This window comes from Mobula birostris, chromosome 9 (assembly GCF_030028105.1).
Source record: "Mobula birostris isolate sMobBir1 chromosome 9, sMobBir1.hap1, whole genome shotgun sequence".
Taxonomy (NCBI): Eukaryota; Metazoa; Chordata; class Chondrichthyes; order Myliobatiformes; family Myliobatidae; genus Mobula; species Mobula birostris.
Genome location: NC_092378.1, coordinates 134,090,845 through 134,106,136, shown reverse-complemented (window position 1 = coordinate 134,106,136; position 15,292 = coordinate 134,090,845). Strand labels below are relative to the sequence as shown.

The following is a 15,292-nucleotide window of genomic DNA, read 5'->3' as shown; positions in this document are numbered from 1 at the left end:
TAATGTGAAAAAGACTAAGGAGCTGGTGGTAGACCTGAGGAGGGCTAAGGCACCGGTGACCCCTGTTTCCATCCAGGGGGTCAGTGTGGACATGCTGGAGGATTACAATTAACTGGGGATACGAATTGACAATAAACTGGACTGGTCAAAGAACACTGATGCTGTCTGCAAGAAGGGTCAGAGCCGTCTCTATTTCCTGAGGAGACTGAGGCCCTTTAACATCTGTCGGACGGTGCTGAGGATGTTCTACGAGTCTGTGGTGGCCAGTGTGATCATGTTTGCTGTTGTGTGCTGGGGCAGCAGGCTGAGGGTAGCAGACACCAACAGAATCAACAAACTCATTCGTAAGGCCAGTGATGTTGTGGGGATGGAACTGGACTCTCTGACGATGGTGTCTGAAAAGAGGATGCTGTCCAAGTTGCATGCCATCTTGGACAATGTCTCCCATCCACTACATGTACTGGGTGGACACAGGAGTACCTTCAGCCAGAGAATCATTCCACCGAGATGCAACACAGAGCGTCATAGGAAGTCATTCCTGCCTGTGGCCATCAAACTTTACAACTCCTCCCTTGGAGGGTCAGACACCCTGAGCCAACAGGCTGGTCCTGGACTTATTTCCTGGCATAACTTACATATTACTATTTAATTATTTATGGCTTTATTACTATTTAATTATTTATGGTGCAACTGTAACGAAAGCTAATTTCCCTTGGGATTAATAAAGTATGACTATGACTATATAACAGAGCAAAAATTAGTGGGAAGTTAGATTAAGCAGTTTTAAAACCCAACACAAAGCAACTAAAAGTTAAGACCCATGATATTACAGGAAAGATTCTAGCATGGATAAAGCAGTGGCGGATTGGCAGGAAGCAAAGAGTGGGAATATAGGGAGCCTTTTCTGCTTTGCTGCCAGTGACTAGTGGTGTTCCACAGGGGATCTGTATTGGGTTCAATTCCTCTTACGATATTTGTCAGTGATTTGGATGATGGAGTTAATGGCTTTGTTGCAAAGTTTGCAGGTGATATGTAGATAGGTAGAGGAACAGATAGTTTTAAGGAAGTAGAGAGGCTACAGAAGGACCTTGACAGATTAGGACAATGGGTAAAGAAGTGGCTAATGGAATACACTGTTGGGAAGTGTATGGTCACAAACTTTGGTAGAAGAAAGTTCTTTGGAGAGAAAATACAAAACACTGAGGAACAAAGGGACTTGGGAGTCATTGTGCAGGATTCCCTAAAGGTTAATTTACAGGTTGAGTGTATGGTGAGAAAGGCAAATGCAATGTTGACATTAATTTCAAGAGGACTAGGATATAAAAGCAAGGATGTAATGTTGAGAGTTTATAAAGCACTGCCGAGGTCTCACTTGGAGTATTGTGAGCCGTTTTAGACCCCTTATCATAGAAATGTTGTTCTGAAACTGGAGAGGGTTCAAAGGAGATTCACGAAAATGATTCCAGGATTGAATGGCTTGTCATATGAAAAGCATGTGATGGCTCTGGACCTGTACTCATTAGAATTCAGAAGAATGAGGGGTGACTTCATTGAAACCTATTGAATGGTGAAAGGCCTTGATAGAATGGATGTGGAGAAGATTATTCCTATGGTGGGAGATTCTAAGACCAGAGGACACAGTCTTAGAATAGAGAGGAAACCTTTTAGAATGGAGATGAGGAGGAATCCATTTAGCCAGAGAGTGGTAAATTTGGAATTCTTTGCCAGAACCAGCTGTGGAGGTCAAGTCTTTGTGTATATTTAAGACTGAGGTTGATAGATTCTTGATAGCTCGGGGTGTTAAGGGATACTGGGACATGGCAAGAGATGGGGGATGAGAGGAAAACTGGATTTGCCATAATGAAATGTCAGAACACACTCATTTATTAGTATTATAGAGCATGTACAACAAATTTCTACCATTAATCACAAAAGCAGCAGTAAAATTGGATTTTCAAAAAGTAAAGCGTCTTGGAGATGTTGGAGAAAACTGAAAAATCTTCACAATTACCTACAATTGTAAACGTATTTCACTCATCATTTGAATCACAATGCAGTGTTTAGGAATATATCACAATGTTTATTTCTTCAGATCCACATATGTACTTGTAGCATTCATGTCTCTCTTCCTGCCTGAGAAGCAGGAAACCAAATTTGACCAACTGCTCTCCACAATGATAGTCACTGAACACTTAAAACCTGTCCTTTGTAATGTGACGGCCACTATCATTGTGGATACTTAAAGTGTGTCCTTCACTAAATTATTCATCTTCCAAAAGCAGCTGACATTTATCTCAGAATGCTAACCTGAAAAGAGCAGAGCATACTGCATTTACACAGTTGTACAAGATGAATCTGCTGACCCTTTCACCTACTGTTGAAATTGTATACAATAATGGAGAGACCAAATGTGGAGTATTGTTTGCATGTTCGGTCACCTACCTAGAGGAAAGATGTAAACAAGGCCGAAAGAGTACAGAGAAAATTTACAAGGTTGTTGTCTGGTCCAGAGGACCTGCGTTATAAAGAAAAATTGAATAGGATAGGACTTTATTCCTTGGAACGTAGAAGATTGAGGGGGCATTTGATAAGGGTTATACAAAATGATGAGGGGTATAGATAGGCTAAATTCAAGCAGGCTTTTCCCACCAAGGTTAAGTGGAACTACAACCAGAGGTCATGGGTGAAGGATGAAAGGTGAGAAGTTTAAGGGGAACATGAGGGGAATCTTCTTCAGTCAGGGACTCCTGAGAGTGTGGAATGAGCTGCCAGTGTAATTGGTGCATGTGAGTTTGATTTCAACGTTTAAGAGAAGTTTGGACAGGTATATGGATGGTGGGGGGGGGCAACGGTCCCAGTGGAGATCGATTGGATGAGGTAGTTTAAATGGTTCGGCATGGACTAGATGGGCCGAAGGGCTTGTTCTCTGCTGTATTTTTCTATGACTCTACTCCAAAACCCTTTCCTCCCAATAGCCCTGCAACTTTCTTTCACCTTTGTGCCTGTTCTGTATTTTACTGTTCTATGATCTAAAAGCCAGTCTGCTCATTTCCAGATTTTTATTGGCAAATCTTTATTCTCAAAGAAATATGTGCCCTCATCTATATACTACTGAACTCTCATGCTCTGTCTGTCTGTTTGTGATTTCCAATTAGCACAAACGGTGCATTACAGCGGCACTTTTTTTTGCTATATCAAATTAAAATGCGCTAATTTACAGAATGCAGGCAAAGTTTAGGGTTATATATTCGTATAAAATTACTCATTTGGAAAAATCAACAGGCTCGCTTTCACCCCAGAGCCGATCCGCCATCATGGAAATTGGGATGCGACAGCCCGACACATGCGCACGGCCAGCCTCAGCAGCGACATCTACCGGAGCAAAAGGGCAGGGCAGCTCTATTTCGAGTGGTCACATTCTGCTAATCCCGTCAGCATGTGCGGGACTGGGACAGATCTAACTGCCACCCATCAATAAGAGATCATTAAATCTTATCGTAATGATGTACTTTGAGACACCCATAAAACCCTTTGCTGCAGCCGAAGGATAGCGGTGACTATGTCACGTCCATTTAGGAGAGCGCCAACCACATCACCAATGTCGTCGGGAAGCGGCAAGAAGAGGGAGGGAACAAGAATCAGATGAGACAACTCCAGGATCAAAGAGTCAGGACAACAAAAGATGACAGAAGAAGAGACAGAGGAGGAGAGGTATGCATATCTCCAGGATCAGAGACAAACAACAAACAGCAGAAGAGGGGGATGAAAGGACTGCACGTCTCCAGAATGACAACCAGAGGCACAAGGGTGGCAGATAAACCAGAAATGATGCCATTAAAAGTGTCCTTCGTTAAACGAGGAGGAGCTATATTTGCTTTGCTACGTCATAGTCATACTTTATTGATCCTGGGGGAAATTGGTTTTAGTTACAGTTGCACCATGAATAATTAAATAGTAATAAAACCATAGATAATTAAATAGCAATACGTAAATTATGCCAGGAAATAAGTCCAGGACCAGCCTATTGGCTCAGGGTGTCTGACCCTCCAAGGGAGGAGTTGTAAAGTTTGATGGCCACAGGCAGGAATGACTTCCTATGACGCTCTGTGTTGCTTCTCGGTGGAATGAGTCTCTGGCTGAATGTACTCCTGTGCCCAACCAGTACATTATTTAGTGGATGGGAGGCATTGTCCAAGATGGCATGCAACTTGGACAGCATCCTCTTTTCAGACACCACCGTCAGAGAGTCCAGTTCCATTCCCACAACATCACTGGCCTTACGAATGAGTTTGTTGATTCTGTTGGTGTCTGCTACCCTCAGCCTGCTGCCCCAGCACACAACAGCAAACATGATCGCACTGGCCACCACAGACTCGTAGAACATCCTCAGCACCGTCCGACAGATGTTAAAGGGCCTCAGTCTCCTCAGGAAATAGAGACCGCTCTGACCCTTCTTGTAGACAGCCTCAGTGTTCTTTGACCAGTCCAGTTTATTGTCAATTCGTATCCCCAGTTAATTGTAATCCTCCAGCATGTCCACACTGACCCCCTGGATGGAAACAGGGGTCACCGGTGCCTTAGCACTCCTCAGGTCTACCACCAGCTCCTTAGTCTTTTTCACATTAAGTTGCAGATAATTCTGCTCACACCATGTGACAAAGTTTCCTACCGTAGCCCTGTACTCAGCCTCATCTCCCTTGCTGATGCATCCAACTATAGCAGAGTCATCAGAAAACTTCTGAAGATGATAAGACTCTGTGCAGTACTCTGCGCGACGTTCTTCTTTAATAAACTGAGGTTTTCTACTTCAGTTTCCAAAGCAAAGCGATACCAACAGCATTCAGGAAAATGTATTGTTCATACTGGTCACATCAGACTGCACTACCCTTCTCTCAAAGGGTACCCCAACGGGTTACCCTGTTGTCTAGTCCCCACTAAGATCGTATCAATGTGGGACTGATAGTCCAGCTAAATCTGAAAGAAAACCCTTCTCGACTACCTGCCAAGCCACCTAGTTCAATTGTCACTTAAAGTTCAAGCACAGAGCAACATATTGCAATGATTAACTATGTGACACAGCCTTTGAAAACGGTTTACGATCCAATCGGCTTTAAAGTAAAAGTTACCGTCCAGTCAAATCACAATTCTGTCTGCCGTACTGTAAGTTAGTACGTTACAACTTTCTTTTCTAACAGGCATCTCGCAACAATGATCAATTCTCATTCTAAACACACCTTGTCAAATTTGCAATATTAATGAAAAAGAAAAAAATGAATATGTTCAAAACCGCCGGCAATCCGCTGGGCTGAATTTTATAAAAACGACAGAAAATCTGCAGGTGCTGGAAATCCAAGCAACACACACAAAATGCTGGAGGAACTCAGCAGGCCAGGCAGAATCTGATGAAAGGTCTCGGCCCGGAACGTCGACGATACCCTCTTCCTTAGATGATGCCTGGCCTGCTGAGTTCCTCCTGAACTTTGTGTTATTTATAAAACTAATATACTGCCGGAGTCCTGATGTTCCCGGCGATGACGTCAGCTGTCGCGCTCAGCTGTGCAAAGTCTGAGACTGTGAAAACAAATACCGAAACACTCGGATTCGTGTCAAGTCTATCTTCGGGAAAGGAACAGGTTCTCCAACATGGCTCAGCCAGCAGAAAGAGGTCAGCATTGAAATGTTCAGATATTTCTGTCTGGTAGTCGGATAGACTGATCGCTTTCTGTGCCGTGAAGTTTCTCAGTAAGACAGTGTGCTTGAAGAGTATTGCTCGTTTGAGCTACGCCGAATCTGGCACTGGAATTCTGTGCAGAGGTACTAGCTCCTCCGCTGTATTGGACTGTTGCTCTTCCTGAGTGGGGACTAGATTAAGATTTAGACTAGAATGAATTTTTTTGACCTAACACAGGGGTCCGCAACTTTTTTTTGCACTGCGGACCGGTTTAATATTGACAATATTCTTGCGGACCGGCCGACCCTGGGGGGGGGGGGGGGGGTAGGGTTGCCAACGGACAAGAATAGCAGTCAAATGCGTTTTGTTTATCCAGGGAGACTACAATGACCATGAAGCCTTGCGCTGGCACTAGTGCGCATGCGTGTGCCTCCCGATTATATTTTTCCTGCAACACACATAAAAGTTGCTGGTGAACGCAGCAGGCCAGGCAGCATCTCTAGGAAGAGGTACAGTCGACGTTTCAGGCCGAGACCCTTCGTCAGGACTAACTGAAGGAAGAGTGAGTAAGAGATTGGAAAGTGGGAGGGGGAGGGGGAGATCCAAAATGATAGGAGAAGACAGGACGGGGAGGGATGGAGCCAAGAGCTGGACAGGTGATAGGCAAAAGGGATACGAGAGGATCGTGGGACAGGAGGTCCGGGGAGAAAGAAAAGGGGGAGGGGAACCAGTGGATGGGCAAGGGGTATAGTCAGAAGGACAGAGGGAGAAAGAGGAGAGTGAGAGAAAGAATGTGTGTATAAAAATAAATAACGGATGGGGTACGAGGGGAAGGTGGGGATTTAGCGAAAGTTAGAGAAGTCGATGTTCATGCCATCAGGTTGGAGGCTACCCAGACGGAATATAAGGTATTGTTCCTCCAACCTGAGTGTGGCTTCATCTTTACAGTAGAGGAGGCCGTGGATAGACATGTCAGAATGGGAATGGGATGTGGAATTAAAATGTGTGGCCACTAGGAGATCCTGCTTTCTCTGGCGGACAGAGTGTAGGTGTTCAGCAAAGCGGTCTCCCAGTCTGCGTTGGGTCTCGCCAATATATAGAAGGCCACATCGGGAACACCGGACCCAGTATATCACCCCAGCCGACTCACAGGTGAAGTGTTGCCTCACCTGGAAGGACTGTTTGGGGCCCTGAATGGTGGTAAGGGAGGAAGTGTAAGGGCATGTGTAGCACTTGTTCCGCTTACACGGATAAGTAAGGATAAGAGACCCGACGCAGACTGGGAGACCGCTTTGCTGAACACCTACGCTCTGTCCGCCAGAGAAAGCAGGATCTCCTAGTGGCCACACATTTTAATTCCACATCCCATTCCCATTCTGACATGTCTATCCACGGCCTCCTCTACTGTAAAGATGAAGCCACACTCAGGTTGGAGGAACAACACCTGATATTCCGTCTGGGTAGCCTCCAACCTGATGGCATGAACATCGACTTCTCTAACTTCTGCTAGGCCCCACCTCCCCCTCGTACCCCATCTGTTACTTATTTTTATGCACACATTCTTTCTCTCACTCTCCTTTTTCTCTCTCTGTTCCTCTGAATATATCCCTTGCCCATCCTCTGGGTCCCCCCCCCCCCGCCTTGTCTTTCTTTCCGGACCTCCTGTCCCATGACTCTCTCGTATCCCTTTTGCCTATCACCTGTCCAGCTCTTGGCTCCATCCCTCCCCCTCCTGTCTTCTCCTATCATTTTGGATCTCCCCCTCCCCCTCCAACTTTCAAATCCCTTACTCACTCTTCCTTCAGTTCGTCCTGACGAAGGGTCTCGGCTGGAAACGTTGACCGCACCTCTTCCTAGAGATGCTGCCTGGCCTGCTGCGTTCACCAGCAACTTTTATGTGTGTTGCTTGAATTTCCAGCATCTGCAGAATTCCTGTTGTTTGTATATTTTTCCTGCAAATTGTTTTGGCGATTCTGTTGGGGGGGGGGTGTAAATCAGGACCGGAATATAGGTGATAAGTGGCTAATACACTCAGTTTCGTTTGTACAAGGGTTTATCTAACGAATTTAATATTAAACACACAACGCATATTTTCCTCTCATGAATACAGTGATAAGTCAATTAGCAGGGGAGCTTGAAGTAAGTGTTGAACGAACTTCCAGTAGAAGTGGTAGAGGCAGGTTCGATATTACCATTTAAAGAAAAATTGGATAGGTATATGGACAGGAAAGGAATGGAGGGTTATGGGCTGAGTGCAGGTCGATGGGACTAGGTGAGAGTAGCGTTCGGTACGGACTAGAAGGGCGGAGAGGGTCTGTTTCCGTGCTGTAATTGTTATATGGTTATATAAGTAAGTCAATAGCATAACATTTTAAGTAACGTTTGGATATTAAACACACAGCACATATTTTCCCCGTATGAACATATAAAATCATTGCAACACACCAATATCGCTGAATCAGTGGGAGCCCTGGGCTTGTTTTCCTGCAACAAGACGGTCCCATCGAGGGGTGATGGGAGACAGCGATACTCGAAGGGGGTTCCTTGTGTCCAGTCCATTCTGCAATTTAGTTTTCCTTGCATTCATGGCAGAAAACTCCGCTTCGCAGAAATATATTGGAAGTAATGTTTTCAGTGTTTTCGTGGCTATCTCAGGATATTTAGACTTGACTTTGATCCGGAATGCCGGCAGAGATGTTATGTCAAACACACTTTTCAGCCCATCGTTATTTGCAAGCTCGAGTTGATCTTCTTCCCGCGCTGACAGGGATGACGCGCGGGTCATGACCTCGCGTGAGTAATGGCTCAACAGTGCGTGACAGGGAATGAGGAAAGGTGCAGCTGACTCATATCGACAAATCTTATCGTTTCCTTGCGGCCCGGTAGCGCATGCCTTGCGGCCCGGTGGTTGGGGCCGCTGACCTAACATATGCCAAAGGCTAAGATTACACTGGCTAAGGCAAAGTTTGGTTGGAATTACATGTGCTTTTATTACACAGTACGTTAAAAAGAAAGAATGTTAAGATAAGATAATGTTTTGTTTGTGTCATTTCACATAAGGAACACACGAATGTTCATCTTCACTATTGGCCATCTAATTGAAAATTGACCATAACCTCTATCTACTTTGGTGCTGAACTGCTCAGTACAAGAGACATTTAATTCATTGTTTGTGTCTGCACTGTGAATTCAATCAGTCTCAATGCAGTAAACATGGAAAGGTTTTGAAGATTACGATGTAAAATCACCTGCATAATCAGACGTGGCTCAACTAGTAACAGGGAAGGCTGAGGACTGACGGGTCGGTGTGGGAATACGGGGTGTTAAAAAGACATGCAGTAATGCACCCCCCCCCCCCGCTTCGCCATTCCTCATCTCCTTTTCCGTCTCTCGCCCTATCTCCTTGCCTCCCTCAGGTGCTTCTCCCCGTTTTTCTTTCTTCCATGGCCTTCTGTCCTCTCCTATCAGACTCTCCCTTCCCAAACCGTCTCTCTTTCACCAAACATCTTCCCAGCTCTTCGTCCCATCCCTTCCCAGTTTCACCTATCATCCTGTGTTTCTCTATCGCGCCACCCCCCCAACCCCCGACCTTATAAATCTATTCCTTGTCTCTTTTTTTTCTCTTGACCTGCCAAAGGGTCTCGGCCCGAAACGTCTCTGTACTTTTGTCCATAGATGCTGCCTGGCCTGCTGAGTTCCTCCAGCATCTGCAGATTTTCTCTTCTTTTTCAAAGCTGTACCTGTGATGGATTTGCGTGTGGGATCTGAGCCAGTTTAGGTCATCGGACGGGTTTTTACGAATCTACCGTGTTTGCAGCAATTCCTCCATGGCACATTTCCTGTGTAGATCTTGCTTCGTCTTTAATCCAATGCACTGTTCGAAAGTTGTCATCTTTACAGTGTTCCACAATCAGAAGAATTCACACCAGCATCTTTACTTTCTTAAAGGTTTAGGAGGTTTGACCTGTTACTGAACACGAACAAACTTCTATAGTTATAGTATTGATTGAATCCGAGCCGATAACGCCACGGCCTGGTACTGTGATTCACGGTTGCCAGTGTCATAGCATTTGGGTATGGCGCAAGTGCGGAGAGAGAGACACTGAAGCGAGTCGACAGCTCACGGAGTTCAGTGCGAACTTGGCAGGATTTTAAGGAAAAGGAAAACAAGAAACGCTGAGCCAACAGAGTCGTTAACCAGAACTGCCGAAATGAAAGTTAGATGCCAACGCCGCGGCCGAAAGCAATAGCTATGTATTGCGATATATAACGATGTACTGGACCTTGCCCCATGCCCGGTGAGATGCCAGGAGCCACCGCACAGTATTGACCAAGGAACTATCTAGCAAGCGAACGCCTCGCCTGTCGGCGGAGCTGATCAGCCTGCCGAGTCTGTTGTTTCTGAGCGCGCAGCAGAGAAGCTCCGGCTCGTCTCCAGGAGCGGTTGTAGCGCTGGATCAGCTGTTCAGCATCACGATCTCCAGAATCAATCTCCCGGTCAGGTCAAGTCAAGTTTATTGTCATTTCGACCATAAACTGCTGGTGCTGTCCACAGTAAAAACGAAACAACGATCCTCCAGGACCATGGCGCTACATGAAACAACACAAAACTACACTACATGTGAGACAGCACAAGGCTGCACTAGACTACGTAAAACAACATAAAAACTGCACCAGACTGCAGACCTGCATAGCACTACATAAAGTGCACAAAACAGTGCAGGGCAGTACAATAATTAATAAACAAGACAATAGGCACAGTAGAGGACAAATTACAATATAATAATAAATGATGTAGATGTCAGTCCAGACTCTTGAGTATTGATGAGTCTGATGGCTTGGGGGAAGAAACTGTTGCACAGTCTGGTCATGAGAGCCCGAATGCTTTGGTACCTTTTGCCAGATGGCAGGAGGGAGAAGAGTTTGTGTGAAGGTTGTGTGGGGTCCTTCACAATGCTGTTAGCTTTGCGGGTGTAGCGTGTGGTGTAAATGTCTGTAATGGTGGGAAGAGAGACCCTGATGATCTTCTCAGCTGACCTCACTATCCGCTGCAGGGTCTTGCAATCTGAGACAGTGCAATTCCTGAACCAGGCAGTGATGCAGCTGCTCAGGATGCTCTCAATACATCCTCTGTAGAATGTGGTGAGGATGGGGGGTAGAAGATGGACTTTTCTCAGCCTTCGCAGAAAGTAGAGACGCTGCTGGGCTTTCTTGGCTATGGAGCTGGTGTTGAGGGATCAGCTGAGATTCTCCGCCAGATGAACACCAAGAAATTTGGTGCTCTTAAAGATCTCAACAGAGGAGCCATCAATGTTCAACGGCAGATGCCATCTCTCTGGCCCTACATTCCTCCTTAGAACACCTGGAGAATAAAGACACATACGTAAGACTCCTTTTCATTGACTACAGCTCTGCCTTTAATACCATCATTCCAAATAAACTGATTCCTAAGCTCCGGAACCTGGGCCTTAGCACTCAGATCTGCGGCTGGATCTTCAACTTCCTCACAGACAGGACCCAGGCTGTAAAGATAGGGGACAAGCTCTCCTCTACAATCACTCTGAGGCACCGATGCCCCACAAGGCTGTGTACTCAGCCCCCTGCTGTACTCGCTGTACACCCATGATTGTGTAGCCAAGTTTCCATCAAACTCAATATATAAGTTTGCTGATGACACAACAATTGTAGGCCGGATCTTGGGTAATGATGGGTTTGAGTACAGAGAGGAAATTAAGAACCTGGTGGCATAGTGTGAAGACAATAGCCTATCCCTCAACGTCAGCAAGATGAAGGAATTGGTTGTTAACTTCAGAAGGAGTAGCGGACCGCACAACCCAATTTACATCAGTGGTGCGCAAGTGGAACAGGTCAAAAGCTTTAAATTCCTCGGGGTCAATATCACAAATGACCTGACTTGGTCCAACCAAGTAGAGTTTACTGCCAAGAAGGCCCACCAGTGCCTTTATTTCCTGAGAAAACTAAAGAAATTTGGCCTGTCCCCTAAAAGCCTCACTAATTTTTATAGATGCACCGTAGAAAGCATTCTTTTAGGCTGCATCACAACCTGGTATGGAAGTTGTCCTGTCCAAGACCGAAAGAAGCTGTAGAAGATCGTGAACACGGTGCAGCACATCACACAAACCTTCTGTGGACTCACTTTACACTGCACGCTGTTGGAGCAGTGCTGCCAGGATAATCAAGGACGCGACCCACCCAGCCAACACACTTTTCGTCCCTCTTCCCTCCGGGAGAAGGCTCAGGAGCTTGATGACTCGTAAGGCCAGATTTGGGAACAGCTTCTTTCCAACTGTGATAAGACTGCTGAACGGATCCTGACCCGGATCTGGGCCGTACCCTCCAAATATCCAGACCTGCCTGTCGGTTCTTTTGCACTACCTAACTTCCCATTTTTCTATTTTCTATTTAACTGGAAAGGTAATATGTGGAGACAAAAAAATGAGGTACAAAGGTAAACTAGCCAAGAATATAAAGGAGGATAGTAAAAGTTTCTTTAGGTATGTGAAAAGGAAAAAAAATAGTTAAGACCAAAATTGGGCCCTTGAAGACAAAAACAGGTGAATTTATTATGGGGAACAAGGAAATGGCAGACGAGTTGAACAGGTACTTTGATTCTGTCTTCACTAGGGAAGACACAAACAATCTCCCAGATATAATATTGTAGTGGCCAAAGGACCTAGGGTAATGGATGAACTGAAGGAAATTTATATTAGGCAGGAAATGGTGTTGGATAGATTGTTGGGTCTGAAGGCTGATAAGTCCTTAGGACCTGATGGTCTGCATCCCAGGGTACTTAAGGAGGTGGCTTTAGAAATCGTGGACGCATTGGTAATCATTTTCCAATGTTCTATAGATTCAGGATCAGTTCCTGTGGATTGGAGGGTGACTAATGTTGTCCCTCTCTTCAAGAAAGGAGGAAGAGAGAAAACAGGGAATTATAGACCAGTTAGCCTGACGTCGGTGGTGGGAAAGATGCTGGAGTCAATTATAAAATGAAATTACAACACATCTGGATAGTAGCAACAGGATCGGTCCAAGTCAGCATGGATTTACGAAGGGGAAATCGTGCCTGACTAATCTTCTGGAATTTTTTGAGGATGTAACTATGAAAATGGACAAGGGAGAGCCAGTGGATGTAGTGTACCTGGACTTTCAGAAAGCCTTTGATAAAGTCCCACATAGATTAGTGAGCAAAATTAGGGCACATGGTATTGGGAGCAGAGTACTGACATGGATTGAAAATTGGCTGGCTGACAGAAAACAAAGAGTAGCGATTAACGGGTCCCTTTCGGAATGGCAGGTGGTGACCAGTGGGGTACCGCAGGGTTCAGTGCTGGGACCGCAGCTGTTTATAATATATATTAATGATTTAGATAAGGGAATTAAAAGTAACATTAGCAAATTTGCCGATGACACAAAGCTGGGTGACAATGTGAAATGTGAGGAGGATGTTATGAGAATGCAGGGTGACTTGGACAGGCTGGGTGAGTGGGCAGATGCAGTTTAATGTGGATAAATGTGAGGTTATCCACATTGGTGGTAAGAACAGGAAGGCAGATTATTATCTAAATGGAGTCAAGTTAGGAAAAGGGGAAGTAGAACGAGATCTAGGCGTTCTGGTACATCAGTCACTGAAAGCAAGCGTGCAAGTACAGCAGGCAGTGAAGAAAGCTAATGGCATGCTGGCCTTCATAACAAGGGGAATTGAGTATAAGAGCAAAGAGGTCCTTCTGTAGCTGTATAGGGCCCTGGTGAGCCCACACCTGGAGTATTGTGTGCAGTTTTGGTCTCCAAATTTGAGGAAGAACATTCTTGCTATTGAAGGAGTGCAGCGTAGGTTCACAAGGTTAATTCCCGGGATGGCGGGACTGTCATATTTCGAAAGATTGGAGCGACTGGGCTTGTATACTCTGGAATTTAGAAGGCTGAGAGAGGATCTTATTGAAACATATAAGATTATTAAGGGATTGGACACGCTGGAGGCAGGAAGCATGTTCCTGCTGATGGATGAGTCCAGAACCAGAGGCCACAGTTTAAGAATAAGGGGTAGGCCAGTAAGAACGGAGTTGAGGAAAAACTGTTTCACCCGGAGAGTGGTGGATATATGGAATGCTCTGCCCCAGAAGGCTGTGGAGGCCAAGTCTCTGGATGCTTTCAAGAAAGAGATGGATAGAGCTCTTAAAGATAGCGGAATCAAAGGTTATGGGGATAAGGCAGGAACTGGATACTGATTGTGGATGATCAGCCATGATCACAGTGAATGGCGGTGCTGGCTCGAAGAGCCAAATGGCCTACTCCTGCACCTATTGTCTATTCTCTATTGTATTTATGATTTATAATTTAAATTTTTAATATTTACAAATTTTAACTTTTTAATATTTAATATTTGTAATACAGGGAGTGGGAAGTACAAAATCAAATATCGCTGTGATGATTGTACGTTCTAGTACCAATTGTTTGGCAACAATAAAATATAAAGTATAAAGTATGTTCAGCGGAGAGTGGTCGCTCCGTGATCTCCTGAAGTCAACAACTATTTCTTTTGTTTTGTTCACATTCAGAGACAGGTTGTAGGGTCCCTGGAGATGTTCGAACGCAGAGGCAAGCAGGCGAAGAGGGTAGTTGTTCCTCACAGTACTTTAATATTGTTTAGGGGCCGATAATCGATACAGGGACAGAGCTTGCCATCTTTCTTGCGGACTAAAAGGAAGCCTGCTCCTGCTGGCGAGGTTGATGGACGGATAAACATAAATCATAGAACATAGAACAGTACAGCACAGTACAGGCCCTTCAGCCCACAATGTTGTGCTGACCCTTAAACCCCAAGGCTAATACCTCCTTGAAGTATTCTTCCATGGCCACTGTTTTAGGACGAGAGAAGGAAAAGAGGCAGCCCCGGGGAGGACAATTAACGGATAGGAAGTAAAGGGTGCAGTCATGTGCAGGAAGGGAGACCTTTTCACTGACCTTAAGAAGATCAGCATATTCGGCCGGAATCCCAGACAGGTCCTCATCCTTAGCTGACACAGGAGGAGATTCATGGAGCGGATTGAGCTGGACGCAGACAGGTGGACAGGCATGCCAGTCCCCATTCTTGAAGTGCTTTAAGAGACCAATCAACCGGTGGGCTATTTAGGGATAACCAGGAGGACCAAGCACCAGTGGCAGTTCAGACGAATCAACCAGATAGAAGAGTTCTTCACTGTGTTGTCCTCGAGCACAAGTTGGAGGGTTCGGTGGAAGGAGGACCTGGCCGGTGCCCAGAAGTCGACTGAGCATGGCCGTGACGTTGATCTTTTCTCTTAATTCATGAGTAGGAACTCCCCATCTTTGAGCCAGAGAGATGTTCATGAGATTCCCGGGGTCACCGGAGTCGACAAATGCCTGAAGTTTATGGGTCCGAGCAAGGAAGCTGGCGTATTGCACAATTCGGGGAAGCTGATTGCAGAGAACCAACCCATCAGGACTCCCCTCCCCGCTGATGGGTATCCTCTTTTACTGGACGGTTCAGATAAGATGCTCAAAATTGTCCTGGATCACTCCAATAGACACAGGAACCTGTTCTCCTGCATAGATCTCGTTCCTCCTGAGATAAGCGCATGC

At 45.5% G+C, this 15,292-nt stretch overlaps 1 pseudogene; it reads left to right on the top strand.

Moving 5' to 3' along the window:
- The first annotated feature begins 5,522 nt into the window (after positions 1-5,522).
- Positions 5,523-15,292, top strand: part of LOC140203094 (lysosomal dipeptide transporter MFSD1-like) — a 50,486-nt pseudogene continuing 40,716 nt past the window's right edge.